Source organism: Danio rerio, chromosome 25, assembly GCF_052040795.2.
Source record: "Danio rerio strain M-AB ecotype USA chromosome 25, GRCz13ab, whole genome shotgun sequence".
NCBI classification, from domain to species: Eukaryota; Metazoa; Chordata; class Actinopteri; order Cypriniformes; family Danionidae; genus Danio; species Danio rerio.
In genome coordinates, this window is record NC_141045.1 from 10,714,244 (window position 1) to 10,730,000 (window position 15,757).

At 35.4% G+C, this 15,757-nt stretch overlaps 1 long non-coding RNA gene across 1 annotated transcript in view; it reads right to left on the reverse strand.

Annotated features, from left to right (window-relative positions):
* LOC141380900 (uncharacterized) overlaps window positions 1–15,757 on the reverse strand; it is a 201,638-nt gene that overhangs the window by 178,069 nt on the left and 7,812 nt on the right. Inside the window, exon 2 of the long non-coding RNA XR_015526192.1 lies at window positions 1,659–1,803. This is a non-coding gene — a long non-coding RNA (uncharacterized LOC141380900). The remainder of the gene's footprint in view (window positions 1–1,658; window positions 1,804–15,757) is intronic.

Genomic DNA, 15,757 nt, shown 5'->3' on the forward strand with positions numbered 1-15,757 from the left:
TTTTATGAATTAATTAATTACAATTAATTAATTTATTATTCATTTATTATTAATTAATTATCATTATTCATTTATTTTTTTACTTATTTATTTATTCATGTATTACTTATTTAATTTGTTTATTTATTACTTATTTACTTATTTATTTATTATTCAATACTTTTTTATTTATTACTGTTACCACAACTGGGGTGGAGTGACAGGAGACAACAGGAGGTAAGATCCAATATGCAGTTTTATTCAAAGTCAGGCAAGCAGTGGTCATCAGGTGCAAACGGGTATATAAAGGCAGTCCAGAATCGTAAACGTTAAACAGGCAAATGGTCAAAAGGCAGGCGGCTAAACAGGACAACAAATGTAAGGCTGGTATCGAGACACGGAGAAACAAGACAGGGAAACGCGTTGTAATGTAACACAAGGAAAACAAGACTCGGCAAACTAGTAGCGTGAGAGAGTGGCTTATGAATGGGATGTAATCAGTCTGTGAACAAGGTCCAGCTGGTGATGCAATCAGGAAACATAAGTGAGCAGGCGTGCGTGTTTGGGAGCAGTGCATGTATGAAAATGTAGTCCTGGGAAATGCGGAAATGTAGTTTAAAGTTCGTGTGAGAACCAGCGATCCTCTGGGGAGCGATCGCTGGTTGTGACAATTACTTACTTATGTTTTATTATTTATTCATTCATTTATTTATTTATTACATATTATTATTATTATTATTATTATTAATATTATTATTTCCCAGAGATAAGTTGCGGCTGGAAGGGCATCCGCTGCGTAAAAAAACTTGCTGGATAAGTTGGCGGTTCATTCCGCTGTGGCGACCCCGGATTAATAAAGGGACTAAGCCGACAAGAAAATGAATTAATGAATTATTATTATTATTATTATTATTATTATTATTATATTATTTGTTTAGTTATTATTAAGTATTGGTTATAACTTATTATTTATTATTTATTTATGTATGTATGGGAGGGGGGGGGGGGTATTAAAATAAACACAAGAGGGCTGCTAATTTTGCCTTTAACTGTAAGAATACTTGAAACTTAATGCTGAAAAAGAGTACTCAACATACAAAAATAATTACAGTATGTATTTAATATATAGAAAAATGTAAAACCTTAGGTTTTTACATAAACCCCAGGTTAATATATTAATTTAAACATTTTAGAAATTCACTGTCCGCAATCTAATTTCACCTGACCAATGTAAAAAATAAACAAATAAAAAAAAATAACACTTAGTTCCAAAATTTTCTTCTGACTTATTACCTGCCCATTATAAAGATATTAACTTTTTATTATCACTTCAATCTTATTTTACATCCCTAATCTTACCCAAAACCTATACCTAAACCCAAATACACCCTTACTAACTATAAATACTCTTCTTATTAGTAGTTTATTGAGCTAAAAGTCTTAGTAAATGGTTTGTTGATTATACATTAAAATAAAATATGACCTAATAACCATCTCAAGCAGTGACGTACAAAATCGCACTAAACTATTCCAAAACGCACAAGTTGCTTCTGCATTTGGCCTCATTTGTCAGTAAGTTTGTATGCAGACATCTATATTGAATGGCTCTTGTTCAGCGCATGCATAATTTATATTTCTCCCACTGCCAAGCAAGCACTTTTGTCAGTGACACTACAGACCTGTTCCTGGACGTCCCGCTGACCCGAGTCTGCCTTGATCACCGCAGGCCTGCTCCGTCTCCTGGGCCCAGGCTATTTCAGTTCAGCTGACAGCCAGACGCTTCAGCATGGGGTCTCCCGTCGACATTTGTAGCACAACACAAGCCTGAAAACACAAAATCAGGCAGAAACATGTCAATGATTCATTAAGCAAACAGGTTGCAAAAATAACTGAGTGATTGTAAATCAACAGAGAGTCTATGATGATGTTAAACTCAAGTTTTTAACAGTGTATAAAGTTTAAAAGTATGGCTATTCGGGTTATTTAAAACCCTCAATTGCTGTGCAAACCGTATATGCATTGTGTACACACAGGGTAATCACAGTAACCAAATATAGTAAAACCATAGTAGCCACAAAATAAACTACAGTTTTACTATATCGCATTTGATGTAAAACCATATAAGCATAGTTTTGCTATGACATTTGAAGTAAAATCATAGTAACTACAGATTGAACCAACACAATCTCACGGCAGTTCGTAATTTTTCATTTAGTGGCTAATTCGTATGAATTTGTATACGACCTAATTCGTACAATTTAGTACAATTTGCTTATCCCCCAATGACGGTTGGGGTTAGGGGTGGGGTTTGGTGCCACGCCTCCTTTTTAAAAATCGTACCATTTCGTACGACTGAACTCGTACGAATTCATACGAATTAGCCACTAAAATGGCAAAACGTAAAATACTTACATTCCTCGTGAGATCAGGCTGGATTGAACCATGGTTCTACTATTTTACTATGGCGTTTTAAGTAAAACCATACCAATTACAAAGTGAAGCATAGGTTTACAATGGCATTTGAAGTAAAATCAAAGCAACTACAAAATGTACTATGGTTTTTACTATAACATTTGAAGTAAAACCATGGTAATAATAACAAAGTGAAGTATAGTTTTACTATGGCGCTTGAAGTAAAACATAGTAAAAAAAAAAAAAATCGTAAAAAATGGTCAAATGACCGCCAGCTACAGCTGCCATACAAAATATGTAAAAATTATCTTGGAAGAGTCTGTGAAATAACAGTGTTTTTCTGTAAACATTTTAATTAAATTATCTGTAGATTTATTATTTATGCACTTTATTTTAACAAAGATATTTGACCATAATTTTATGGTTTTTGTTTGGCCGTAGCTGCCAGTCATTTGACCTTTTTTTTACGATTTTTATTTTTTACAGAGCAAGTATTTACAATTTATTACTTTAATTTTTTATGTATATAATTATTATAATTATATAATAATTTTAAATGTACTTAAAAAAAAAACAAGAAAAAAAACAGTGTAAATAACACGCCAATTTTATTGTATAAAACAGACAAATTGCTGTAATTTGTCATTAATTATATTGTACATAAAATAACAGCCCAGATATTGTTTGTAATTTTTACGGACATTTGAATATAATGAGAAAATAACAGAAAAAATACTGTATAACTAATACTGTAATTTATTTAAAAAATAAATAAATAAATCAGTAATTTGTCTTTAATGATAAAGTACCTAAAATAAAAGTCAAACAGTTAATTTAGAAAGATTGCTTGTCATTTTACTAAGTTTTTAATATAATTTGAAATGATAAAAAAATACAGAAAAATAAATGTAGAGATTTTTTTTTTTTTTTTTAATATACTGAACCATAGGAATTACAAAGTGAAGCATATTTTTGCCATGGCATTTAAAGTAAAACCATAGCAAATATAAAATAAACCATGTTTTTACTATGGCACTTGAAGTAAAACCATATGGCATTTGAAACACACCTATAATAAATACAAAATAAACCATGTTTTTACTAGTAAAACCATGGTAATTAAAAAGTGAAGCATAGTTTTGCTATGACACGAAGTAAAACCATGATTACTACAAAAAGAACCATGGTTTTACTTTAACATTTGAAGTAAAACTATTGTAATTGCAATGTAAAGCATAGTTTTGCTATGACATTTGAAGTACAACCATAGTAACTAGAACATGAACCATGACTTTACTAGATAATTTGAAGGAAAACCATAGTAATTAGAATGAAGTATAGTTTTACTACGGTGAGTTTATTGGAGTTAAATTGTTATTTGTTTATATCTGACTGAAAACTTTTTTACCACTGCATTGTTTTAATCACCTTTTTTGTAAAACTGTAATTGTTTTTTCTGAATCATGGGCAGATGTAACCTTTTTACCCATACAGTTTACATTCTCTTCAAAAGATGTTGTAAATGTTTTAAATAAAATCTGCATCATAGAATTTGATTAGTTATTTTATCGTTGTTGTTGTTGTTTTTGTAGACATTATGGCATAACTTTTGTTAAATGCAATACAATCTGCTTTTGTTTTGTGATTCCTACAGTTATGATTGCTATAACTTTACGCTATAAGACAAAAGTTTATTTGCCTTAATGAAAATTATAAAACAATTTATTATATTATATAAAACATGTATTTCACAAAACATGTTTGACAAAATCAAAGCTATAGCTGAACAAGTTTTCTCTCTCTCTCTCTCTCTCTCTCTCTCTCTCTCTCTCTCTCTCTCTCTCTCTCTCTCTCTATATATATATATATATATATATATATATATATATATATATATATTGTGTATATAATAATAATAATAATAATAATAATATACCTATAGATGCAGCCCTGCATATGTATATAAAATCAAATATCTTAACACATCAAATTTATTTTATACTATTTTATATTTTATACTTATTTTTATATTTATATGTGGATTGCTGTAGCAAAGTAATGCTCAATGACTCGATTGGGTGTCACTGATTAGTAATATGTATCAAAAATCAATCACCAAATATCAAAAAACTAGAAACTTTCAATTGATATAAAGATGACAATATTGTAGCTTCAATACTGTATTAAAACTACAATCAAACTATAGTAAACTCAGTCCAAACTCCATGGTTTGTAAAACTGTGGTTTGGACTAAAAACCATGGTTACTACAGCCATGGTTCCTACAGTGTTAACACAATATTACTAAAATACTGAAATAAAACCATGGTTTTAAAACCACATTACACAGAAAAGAACTTTGTTATTAGGGTCATATTTACTACAGTTATTATAGTAAAAGCATGGTTGATTTTGCTGTTGGACACTTAATCTGAGGTCCACTTATTATGTCATCGAGATTTAGTTACATAGACATATTTAGACACAGCAACTGACCCGAATAATCAAATATAAGCAATTAATACAGCTTTTAGGAGGGCACATCAACATAGTGTATGAAAACTTATGATTAATTGTTAACCAATGATCTGCATACAAACCAGGGTTTGTTTACCTTGGGTTTTAGAAATGAGGCAAAAATGAGTTCGTTTCGAATAAGAAAAGGTCTTTCTTTTTCAGAAAGGATGCATAGCCATCCTTAACACCAGCTAAATTCATCCAAATCTAAACTTGCATGGCACAGATGATGGGGTGAAGTCAGGTTGGGCATTTTGTCTTTGTTCCCTTGGAAACAGTAACACACTGAGGCTGTTCAGAATGCCAGACGCTTTAGCCCCATCATGCACACCACACAGACACATCTGTTCAAGAGTAACTCCATATAGCGCTCTTGCCAAGAAAGCTTTCCCCCAAAAACACACAAAAAAATGCCTTTTTCATGCCTTTTCAACTTTATTTCTAGCTCAAAGTTGAGTGTGATGCTAGATATGTCATGCTCGAGGAAACAAAGGCAATTTTTGTAAAGGTTTGTTTTGGTCTTTATTTAGATTTGAGGACTTGCTAACTAAACATCGCTAATTTAAAGCAACAGCATGCAAGATTATTCATATATTTTTGTAGCTAACATGTGATTACAATTTTCATTTTATGTTTGATCAGTTTAAAGGTTTAGCAGTTCAACCACTTAATTGCCACAGTCAATTTTTGAACATGAAAATGACATATGCTCAACTTAGATAAATGTGCTTTGGTGCAGATTTAAACTTTGTCTCATTTTAAAGAAGACAGATATCAGATTGCAGTTAATTTCCAAAACGTTAAATAAAACAAAGGTAAGAAACTTGAACATAATATGTGAAATAATAAAACATTACATTTATATTTTATTATATTACATAAGATATGTGTTTTTTTATAAAATATGTTTTTAGGTAAACCTGTTTTACAAAATCAACACAAATTATATTCCAAATTTGATATTGATATCTCAAAAAAGTAAGCTTTCAATAAGATTTAGCTTGGCTGCAGTACCAAACATGACCACTAGCTGACATTCAGATTCCATTGGCGACCATACAATGGCGCCCCATATGAGGGCCGACCAGGGTAGCTTGCTGTTGACTGACTGACCCAGCCACCCCTACCCCAAAAACCCAACTAATAGTGTTTTCAAAAGTGATCTAGAAAGAGAAAAGTCGTCACAGCTGCATAATTTCACCACATTTTTAGCCTTGAACTTGAACCTGGTTGTCGCCGTAAACTCTGCTCCTTATCCTACATCCATTGGCATACACGGCAAGCTACATGGCAAACTGGTAACATCAGAAAATCTGTCCATATGGAGGTAAAACGTAGCGCGAAAAGCAACAGAAGGCATTGGCAGCACCCCATAGCATTCATTTTGAAGACAAAATGCAGTCAGAAATGCCTCTGGGTACATATTTTGTGGTCTGCAGAATTGTAGACAGAGGTATGTGTGCACAATGAGCCTGTGTTGATTTTACAAATTGTCATATCATACGATTTCATTCCTTGAAAAATTTAGGGTTTTTAAAAAAAGAGGTATGCCCACAACCACCAACTTTTATTGGAAGATGAAATCGTACAAATTAATACGAATTAGCCACTAAAAAATTCCAAACTGCAATGATATTGCGTTGATTTGACCATTAATTCTTTTTCTTTTGGCTTAGTCTTTTTATTTATCAGGGGTTGACAAAGCGGAATGAACCGCCAACTATACCAGCAAGTGTTTTACGCAGCGGATGCCCTTCCAGCCACAACCCAGTACTGGGAAACACCCATACTCTCACATTTACATACCAATTTTTTGTTTTACCCAATATAGCGCATATGGGGGAAATTGGATCACCTATGGCAGGGGTGCTCAAACTCAGTCCTGGAGGGCCGGTGTCCAACAAGTTTAGTACCAACCCCAATTAGACACACCTGGGCTAGCTAATCAAGCTCTTACTAGGCTTTCTAGAAACATCCTTGCATGTGTTGAGGCAAGTTGGATCTTAAATCTGCAGAATACCGGCCCTCCAGAACTGAGTTTGGACACCCCTGACCTACTGTATAGGAAACCCATATGAGGAGAACATGTAAACTCCACACAGAAAAGCCATCTGGTCCAGCCGGGACTCAAACCAGTGACCTTCTTGCTGTGAGGTGACAGTGTTTACCACTGAGCCACCATGCCGCCCTGATGGTTTAACCAATTTGAATTAAAAGATACGATTTTGTTCATTGATGTTTCAATTGAGTAGCCAACAAATAACTTGAATAGCTTGAAGCACATTCAAAGCATTTTCCTTCAAAATTTCTGTCATTTTTTAGTCTCATTTCTAAGAACAAACAAAAAAAAGACTAAATTGAGGAAATCATTGACTTTCCCATTTACTTGATAATGATTATGTTGACTGATCAAGCACTTACCGCAACATACGGTCAAACTGGCGCTGAGGCAGCCACAAGACAGGGAAACTTAATTCATAGAGGAGAGATGGAGTGCAATATCTGTTGCCCTTACATCAACCTGTCAGAGAAAGTTAAAGTGATGGACTCTTTATTCTCAAAAAAAAAAAAAAAAAGCCTCTGTTAACTTCCGTCAGCAAATATGGCAGTGACTGGCCTGGCTTTCAGCCTAATGTAACCAACTGGAGTAGTTCTCTCTCCCAAATACTCCCAGGCATAAAACCACCATCAGCATTATTTAAGAGCTGCTAAAAGTTTATTTACGGTGAAGATGTTTGCGGGCTTTCATAGAAATACGCTAAAGGCCTTCAAAAACACCTTGAGATAATAGAGATTGATCAGTGCACTGTATCTGCCAATGGTCGATTAAACATCTCCACCTCATAAAAACATATTAGAACCCACTACTTTAATGCGTTGACCTTGAGCTAGAATGCTCTGAAATGAACAAATCAGACGGTGTAGCATTTGCTGGCGTGTTTGTCAAAGCGAATGTTTTTAAAGTGTACACAGAAAGCTACACTTCAAAGACAGGGGGCGAAAAGTCGACGTTTTATTCCCTCTGAACTGGAGTGCGGGAGAGATGGAGTGTGGTCTTTTCTGTACTCCAGCTATATTTGGTCAATGTTATTAATAAAAAAACAGATTAAGGAGCGTCTTGGAACCGGAGTCTGCCAAGAATTGGCCGCCATTGCATCATCTGTATCAAGCTGATGGTCTCTTAGATTACCACAGAACCTATTAATAATATTTTTAGAGAGAGTATGTGCAATATTAAATTTTATCTGTATTTTTACCTCCTGTCTTTGCAAAGACATTTGACTTGATTTTCTTTAAAGGAGAGGAGACATTTTTCAGAGAGTTCTTGATACTCTTTCCTACAGCCAAAGTGGACCAGCTTGGAAGTCTATGACATTTTAAAAAATTAGAGGTAACAAATTTAACACAGACTCATTGTGAAAACGTACCCCTGTCTACATTTTTGGAGAGTGTGAATTTTGTAGACAAAACTACGTATGACTGCATTTCGTCTTTAAAACGAACGATACGGGGTGGTTTTCACGCTACCAGCTGACTGCTTACCACCGTGTGGACGGCTTTTCCGCTGTCCACCAGTTTGCCCAGTAGCTCGCAGCATCCGTCGACAGATTTGAGATGCAGAGTTGACCGCTATACAGGGTTTGAGCCTGGCAAAGATCAATTTCAGATATCATTCAAAACAAAAAGGCAAAAAATAAAAGTAAATAACAGAGTGAGGATTTGGTAAGATCTGAAAATGTGATAAAAAAACGTGGTAACCCTGTGGATTGGATTTAGGGAAGGGGGTGGGTGGGAGTATCGGTCAGTCAGTCAATCATCAGCGCCCTCTGGTGGATTTACACGAGAACAGCAGGCACAAGTGGCACTTTTGAGAGAAATTAGAGATCTGAAAAAGCACACACAGCGGCCTCTGGTGGATTTGCGAAAATAAAATCTGCAAAAAAAAAAGTACCTCCTGGGATTTATTTCATGATCTCAAGAAATGTATATAGGGGTACATATCAACAATGAGTATGGATTGAGGGAATTATGAAGTTAGTTTATCGCAAAAAGAAAATTTGTTTCTCACTATCATGTGATTCTAAACCTTTATGACATATGCTCTTTGGAACAGGAATGACTATGTTTTAATAAAATCTAACAGATTACCGTCTTATGTGCAGCAGTGAAACTAAATATGCAGAGAAAACAACCTTAGACCAAATGGTTTGATCCAAGTCTTTTTTTTTTCATATATAGGCTAGGTTTTCACTTGGTCACTTTCCAACACAACCTAAAATCAACCAATTATCAACAAAATTTAACGTCATTACAGGACGTCAAAATAACACTGTCCTTAGATGCTGGTGACCTAAATCTAACCTAATATTCACATCTTAAGATGTTGTGTGTCTGCTTGGGAGGGCCAGATGAGTATATTTATGGGCTTCTTCTTATTCATTCATTTTCTTGTCGGCTTAGTCCCTTTATTAATCTGGGGTCGCCACAGCGGAATGAACCGCCAACTCATCCAGCGTTTTTTTACGCAGCAGATGCCTTTCCAACCCATCTCTGAGAAACATCCACTAACACTCACTCACACACACTCATAAGCCCCTTTCACACAGTGATACCGGTAAATATCTGGAACATTTCCGGAAAGACTTTACCGGTATATTGAAAAAAGCGCTGTTCACACAGGCGAGGATGTTACGGAAATTTTCCGGAAAAGAACATTCACACATCCATTCCAAAATACCGGTAAATTCTGACATCATTCACCACAAATGAGCTTTAAACGGCTGCGCTTGTATTTGTAAACATTTGACTAAATTACAAACTCTGTGGATGATCAATATTGTGAACAACTTTCGCAGGATCACTTTCTCATGTCGAGATGTTCATAATATGTGCGTGTGCAGGCGCTCACAGGCTGTATCACAGGCACACGCAAAGCTTGAAGGTAAACAAACAACGGCTTATCATAAGCATCTCATCGATGATTATTTACACAGTTGGCATTAAGAAGAACATATAAACGTGATCTGACTAACTTCTAGCAGCTAAATGTGTCTGGAAAAATATTCAAAGGCTTTTATTCTCACAAACCGCGCGGACGTAAATGCGTCTGACTGTTGTGATTGGCTAAAGCAGACGTCTCACGTCAGCACGTTCTAGACGTGCACGCGCTTATTACGGGAATCTTCCTTCTGCATTCACACAGCGCAGCATTCCGGCAAATTGCCGGTAATGTTACAACTTCTCTTTCCGGAAAATAGCCAGAACGAATTTACCGGTATTTTCAAAAAGGACCTGTTCACACATACAACCTTTCCGGAAAATTGCTGGCAATTTTCCGGAAAGGTCTGTATGTGTGAAAGGGGCTATACACTACAGACAATTTAGCCTACCCAATTCACCTGTACTGCATGTCTTTGGACTGTGGGGGAAACTGGAGCACCCGGAGGAAACCCAAGCGAATGCAGGGAGAAAAAAAAACATGCAAACTCCACGCAGAAAGGCCAACTGAGCCGAGGATCGAACCAGCGACCCAGCGACCTAGCTACCTTCTTGCTGTGAGTCAATAGCACTACCTACTGCGCCACTGCTTCGCCCAGCTTCTTCTTATATTGCAATTTAATTTTGCAAAATAAACTTGTACAATTTATTAAATTGACAGAAAAGTACAACGGAAAACAGTATATTTTGTTTTAATCTAAAAGCTGTGTCTGTATTAAAATCAAAACTGCTAAGAGAACATCACTTTTTGCCCTATTTTCTGAATATTTTTCCTTCAAACCAAACTTGAGACTTCAGACAGAGTGAATAGAATTTCAATGGAAGTAAAAAGAAAATCTTGAACGTTTCATTAAAAATATCTTCACTTGTGTTCAGAAAATGCCGGAATGGCGTGAGAGCGTAATAAATGATGGGAGATTTTTTATTTAGAGGTGAACTCAGAGGTACACCCTTGAGTGGAAATTCTTCTCCACCTTTATATATTTTTTGCAGCTGTGATCTCAATAAATAAATAATGACTCTTACATGACACTAGCTGGAGTGCTGGTGTATACATTTGTAAAGCTGCTCTGGAACTAGCGATACTTGGCTACGTGTTTGAAGGTCACAGTTTAAGAGGTGAATTTTGCTCCTCGGTACCATTCATTAATCTGAGCTGCAACCAAGGAGGAAAATGAATCTTTGTGATAAATGCTGGAGTGGGGAGCTCAGGTGTGTGTTGTGACTGGGATATAAAACTGGTGGTATGTTTTCAACGCTGGTTCCACTGAAAGCAAGGGGGAAGGAAATAATGCGGTGAATTTAAATGTTAATTTAGCTAATTACATAAAAATGAACCCAAATAATCATGCCCCTTGACCTGCATGCAAATTCCGTCTAAAATGTTCAAAAACAGCTACTCTAATGAGGGTTTGGGGACATGGAATCTAATAACACTTTACATTCATAAAAGTTTTGTCACTGGTATTGGAAGCACAAAAAAGTTTTTAAATCTTTCTTTCTTTCTTTATTTCTTTCGTGTTGATGGGACACTGTTTTTGGATTATTAAAATTATCTTCAAACCAATAGAAATCAATAAATAAATAATTATTATATACTGTATTTTTTTCAATTGTGAGTATTTCTCATCATTCTGATTGTATCTTTCAAAATTCTGATCCTCTTTCTTATATTTTATGAGTTTATAAATCAAATTTGCTACAAATAAAACATACAAATCCCATCTCGGATGGGAAAAACACTGAAAAAAATTACACTCGTTCTTCATGCAAACTCATTTAAAATAAGCAGAAACAACACAATTCTTAAGGTTTTGCGACAGCCTACTTGCTTCATGTTCAATCCACCTATATTCGTAAAAAATAATTTGCTAACTTAATTCCTTCATGTTGTTACAACACAAATAGATTGTTTGGAACCCAGCATTTTTTACAGTGAAGGCGTTATTGCAAGATGTTAACCTGCGATTGTATGTAAATAATCAAGGAGCAATTACTTTTATAAATGTTTTAAAATTATAATCTGTTTATTCAGTCCAGTCTTTAGCCTAGGCGAGAAGCTTTCTGTTGTTCAAGTGTGGCTTGACACAAAGAATGCGACAGCTGAAACAAATGTCTTGCATATGTCCGCGTGTAGTGATTCTTGAAGCACTGACTCCAGCTGCAGTCCACTCTTTGTGAATCTACCCCACATTTTTGTATGGTTTTTGTTTCGTAATTCTTTCCAGGGTGCCATTATCCCTATTGCTTGTATACTTTTTTTCTACCACATCTTTTCCTTCTCTTTCCCTCCCTATTGATATGCTTAGACACAGAGCTCTGTGAACATTAGTTCATCAGTTGTCATCAAAATTAAAAGAAATAAAACACTTGAAATAAATCAGCTTGAGTGGAATGAATGTATACACTGTACAAGCTTTACATCTTAACTTCATAGTGTTCCAAAACATACAGATTGAGTGGAACCCAGCATTTTTACAGTAAAGGTGGTCTTGCAAGATGTTAACCTGCAATTTCAAGTATATAACCCGGGAGCATTTACTTTTACTTTTAATTATAATCTGTTAATTCAGTCCAGTCTTTAACCCAGGCAAGACTCTTAAGACACTAGCTATGTTTCCATTCAAAAATGCAAATAAACTTTATACACAAAACGGGATTATCGCATAAAAGACGTGCAAATAAGGCTGCGTTTCCATCCAATAAGTCAAAGCGAACAAAATCGTAACTTCCTAATTAACTGGGCAATTCTGACACGCAGTGAACGCGCGGTGGCATTTAAAGGTGTCAGACACAGAGCACAGATGCTCTTGATTCTGGAGGTCATTAATAATATAATAACACTAATATTTAAATGTTAAGGTGTTTTAGAATGACCAAAACAACAGTTCAGATGGTTTATAGTGTGCTCAGCCTGCTGGTTTGTCCATTTACACACATTTTCCTCATCACATGATCTCTTATCACAAAATCACATGACCTTTTTTAATAAGCATACTGAAATTTGTGCGGTAAAAGTGTTATGCGTATACATTTTTTTAAGCGCATTTTCAAAATTTATGAGCATCATGACATTTCCATCAAGTTTTTTATGTATGTATTGTATTTTTTTATGTACGTATGTTATTTATTTTTTTAATAGTTCTAAATAGTTGTAGTAGTTGTTCAAGAATGGCTTGACACAAGGAATGTGACAGCTGAAACCCATGTCTTCCATACATCTGTGCGTTTCTTGAAGCACTGACTCCAGCTGCAGTCCACTCTTTGTGAACCTCCCCCACATTTTTGAAAGAGTTTTGTTTAGTGATTCTCTCCAGGGTGCCGTTATCCCTATTGCTGGTATACTTTTTTCTACCACGTCTTTTCCCTCCCTTTGCCTCTCTATTAATGTGCTTAGGCACAGAGTTCTGTTAACAGCCAGCCTATTTTGCAATGACCTTTTGTGTCTCGCCCACCTTGTGCAAGGTGTCAATGGTCGTCTTTTGGACAACTGTCAAATCAGCCGACTTCCCTATGATTGTGTAGCTTATAGAACTAGCCTGAGAGACCATTTAAAGGCTTTTGCAGGTGTTTTGAGTTAATTAGCTGATTAGAGTGTGGAACCAGGTGTCTTCAATACTGAATCTTATAACAATATTCCAATTTTCTGAAATACTAAATGTGGGGTTTTCATTAATTGTCATCAAAATGATCAAAATTAAAAGAAATAAACAGTTAAACAAAATCAGTCTGTGTGGAATGATTGTATACATTACACAAGTTTCACTTCTTGAATAGAATTTGTAAAATAAACGTTTTGAAGATATTATAATTATATGACCAGCACCTTTATACTCAGAAGATTCAGTAAAGTCTACTTCAAAAATGTTTATGCTATAAATAACAATAATATAAAAACTGATATATAACAGCATCTTCAGACAGCAATAACAACACGGGTACTACAAATTCGAAAGCTGTGTGTGCACTACATGATGTGGTTGCGTATGATACACGCATTGTTCCCAGTAGTCCGTAAAATGTAATTTAGAGTACGTTAGATCTCCTCTGAACCACAAAGACGCAATTCTGATACGTTTTATTTCCCCGCTTTTGTGTGGGTAATTCAATCCTCACCCATTAGATATGAAGAAACGTGGCTATTTTTGAATTCGTAGGTGTGATTTGAGACAAAGCCGAAGCAAATTCCTTACAGAAATGCTTGGGAACTGTGGGATCTCTGGAGGCGCGAGGGGACCTGGTCGTCTCTCTATGTCTGTAGGAGTGTTTTAGTTTTATCAATAAATGAAATTGTTTACTCTCAGAGTCACACATCAGAGCTTTCTCTCTCAGGATGGCGTCTGTACTGCATGTGACTGATCTTGGGAGAGAGCGTGAACCAGAAAAGCAAACATTACAGAGCAAGGCCAAGCAAAGTGATCTTTGAAAGCATCCGGTCGGACATATTTTATGCGTGAGCAAGTAAGTTATTTAGCAATGTGAATAGTTCATGAATAAATGTTAAATAAAAGTTTGGTGCGAGAAGTCGTCAAGGTCGTGGATTTTATTCCCTGTAAACATGCTTATAAATTGTACAGATGCAAGAAAAAGTATGAGTTTGTTTCATAAAACTTTGCTTCACCATCATAAGTAGTTTAAAGAGTTTTAGACTACAACTAAAACAGAAATGCTTAAAACTTTTGAAAATGTTTCTGTCTGAACTGCAAAAAGATAATTTTGATAAAACGGTTTCATCATGTGCATGCGTGTACTGAATGGTCACTAGGCTTGAGTATCAGTTTTTTTAAATAAAACAAGTATCAAAATACGTCTTCTACCAAATAATTTTAACTGGGGTTGTTCTGATACCAATACCGATAGTATCACAAATACTTACCGATAACAATGCCGTAATTTTTGCAGTACAATTGGTATCAGAACAACCCTAGTTAAAAGTATTTGGTTTACCGGTATACTGTAAAACTTGAGTAGATTTTTTTTTCAGTTAACGGTGTTTGATTTGTGGCTGAACTTGTTTCAGTAAAGTTCAGTAAATAATATTACTGTTAGATGTTTGATAATAAAAATGATAGATAATAAAAACACTCTACTGTAATTCACTGTATGTATTTGTTAATGTTTTATTAATGGCTGAGTGTGAAGCACACTGTAAATTAATTCTGTAAATGAACTAAACTTCTCTGACCACATTTCTAGAACTGCTCGATCGTGCAGATTCGCACTCTATAACATCAGAAAGATCCGACCCTTCTTATCTGAACATGCAGCTCAACTCCTTGTTCAAGCTCTTGTTCTCTCCAAACTGGATTAATGCAACTCTCTACTAGCGGGGCTTCCAGCTAACTCTATCAAGCCTCTTCAGCTGCTCCAGAACGCAGCAGCACGAGTGGTCTTCAATGAACCTAAACGAGCACATGTCACTCCGCTACTCATTCGTTTGCACTGGCTGCCAGTTGCTGCTCGCATCAAATTCAAAGCTCTAAAGTTTGCCTACAAAGTGACTTCTGGCCTTGCTCCTTCTTATCTGCTCTCACTTCTGCAGATCTATGTGCCCTCCAGAAACTTGCGTTCTGTGAATGAACGTCGCCTTGTGGTTCCATCACGCTCAATCTGCCCAGTTGGTAGAATGAACTCCCTAACTGCATCAGAACAGCAGAGTCACTCGCTATTTTCAAGAAACGACTAAAAACTCAACTATTTAGTCTCCACTTCACTTCCTAATCTGCAATTGCCTCTCTGGATATCACACTAACTGTACCCCAAAAAAAAAAAAAAGTACTAATACTTTCCTTTTTAGACTTTACAGACCTGAAACTTGCCTATAGCACTTATTCACTGTTGCTCTTATAGTT